The sequence below is a fragment of the Hipposideros armiger genome, unplaced genomic scaffold (genome assembly GCF_001890085.2).
Source record: "Hipposideros armiger isolate ML-2016 unplaced genomic scaffold, ASM189008v1 scaffold_664, whole genome shotgun sequence".
NCBI classification, from domain to species: domain Eukaryota; kingdom Metazoa; phylum Chordata; class Mammalia; order Chiroptera; family Hipposideridae; genus Hipposideros; species Hipposideros armiger.
This window is the reverse complement of record NW_017732014.1, coordinates 1,145,123-1,147,089: the sequence shown is the minus strand read 5'-3', so window position 1 is coordinate 1,147,089 and position 1,967 is coordinate 1,145,123. Positions and strand designations below refer to the sequence as shown.

The 1,967-nt window shown below is 54.0% G+C and overlaps 2 protein-coding genes across 4 annotated transcripts in view; one reads left to right on the top strand and one right to left on the bottom strand.

Moving 5' to 3' along the window:
• Nucleotides 1-1,842, bottom strand: part of BLOC1S3 (biogenesis of lysosomal organelles complex 1 subunit 3) — a 16,741-nt gene extending 14,899 nt beyond the window's left edge. The window contains exon 1 of the mRNA XM_019626311.1: nucleotides 393-1,842. The gene's annotated coding sequence lies outside the window, so the exon portion shown is untranslated. The remainder of the gene's footprint in view (nucleotides 1-392) is intronic.
• Nucleotides 1-1,967, top strand: part of TRAPPC6A (trafficking protein particle complex subunit 6A) — an 18,276-nt gene that overhangs the window by 6,484 nt on the left and 9,825 nt on the right. The gene's annotated exons all lie outside the window — the stretch shown is intronic.

Below are 1,967 nucleotides of genomic sequence, written 5' to 3'. Positions count from 1 at the left end.
TAAAAGGCGCAGGTTCTGGCTTCCCAGGCCCTCCATTGACTCAGTGATTTGGGACTATCTGCTTCCCCTGCCTGAGCCTGTTTCCTTTTATGTAAACGAGGCTTATCATCCCTGGCAGTGATGACCGGGGCTATTGGACCCCAACCTCTTCAGTGTACGGACAGGGAGACTAAGGACCAGCTCGATCAAGGCTCTGAGGCCGGAGCTTCCAAAGTCCCAAACTGGGTTCTTTCCGATTTTGCCTCCTAGCAGGAGCCACCTCCGGAAGCACACGGGCTCCTGTGCTGCTCAGGGACCAGTGCCAGGATCACAGAAGGGGTGACAGTCCACCTGGACTCTGGAGAGGGTGCACTACTGGGGGCGGGAAGTAGCGATATCACCAAAGACCATACCGGGTCGCAGAGGCTCCAAGACTGCGAGATCCGCTATCCAGCCGAAGAGCAGTGTCTGTACAGAGGGAGGAGGGTGACAACCCCAACCAATAGGGCAACAGGTTGGGCCGGGCGTTGGCCAATTACGTGGGCCGCTCGGCTTTCAACCAGGAAGCAAGTCTTCAGAGCCAGCTTTGAGGGAGGATGTGAAGAGTCACGTGAATGGAGCTAAAGCCAATAGAGAAGCAGTTGGGCGGGCGCTTCCGGGTTGTGCCGCGAGGCAAGTGGACAAATAGGGATTTTAAAAAATGAGTTATGTCACGTGTAACCAGTGATTTGGCCAATGGCAATGCTCGAGGACCCGGAAACGGGAAAGGCAGCCTCTCAGGTTCGCAAGTGCTCCAAGTGGAGCCCGGGGGAAGAAGGCGGAGCTAGGCTGGAACACCAATGGAAGTGGGAATAGGCGGGCTCGCGCCTGCGGTAGTTGAACACGTGAGGCAGGTGCATGGCGGACTCGGTCCTGTTCGAGTTTCTGCACACGGAGATGGTGGCGGAACTGTGGGCGCACGAGCCCGACCCCGACCCCGGCCCCGGGGTGAGCGCCGGGCCCCAGGGGGAGGAGGCGTGGGCCGCGGCGGAAAGGCAGGATCGAAGCCCGGAGGAGCGCGGTGGGCGCGGCAGCAGCCCGGGACGAACCCCGACCCCGCCCCTGTCTCGCTGGGCGATCTGGGGCGCAGGCTTCCTCCTCTGTAGAGTAGGGGTCCCAGCCGGGCCGGTCCCGCGGGTTACTTCTAGAATTGAGTGAGACAGCTCGGGGTAAAGCTCTTAGCTCAAAGCCTGGCACAGAGTAAGCGGGTAGTAATTATAATAATTACTATTATGGGATGTGTACTGAGGACTTCTGGGTTGAATCCTGCCTGCGCCACTCACTAGGTGTGAGAGCCATTGACTCATCTCATTGTGCCTCAGTTTCCTCCTTTATAAAATGGGCATCATAACAGCGCCTAAGTCTCCGAGTGGGACATTTATTCATTCAACAAACACTTATTGAGCGCCTATTATATTCCAGGCACTGTTTCCCTGTCCTCAAGAAGCTTACATTTCAGTAGGGGCGTCAAACAATAAATAACATATAATATGCCACCAGTTAGTGAGAAGTTATGTAAAGAAAACCAGTAAAGTCAGGGAAGGAAAAGCCATCGAGTGGTGGATGGTGGAGGAGAGCATTTCTGAGGAAGAGAAGGGAGGAAGCAAGCCCCCGGGATAAGTTGGGGGAAGAGCATTCCAGGAAAAGGGAACAGCAGGTGCAAAGCTCTGAGGTAGGAGCATGCTTAGCATTTTGGAAGTCAGTCCTTATGAAGAAGAAATGAGCTCAGGCTTCTTAGTGCGATGTCTAGCACATAATCAGCCCTCAAAACATGGGAGCTCTTCTGTTACAAAAAGGAAAGGATTGGGGCAAGTAGATGCTTAATAAATGGGGGCTGTGGTCACTCTTCTCATTATTCTTACTGTGATCATCATCATCTATATACAGACCATTTTTTTTTAAAGATTTTATTGGGGAATTGAGGGAGGGGAACAGCGCTGGGGAATCGG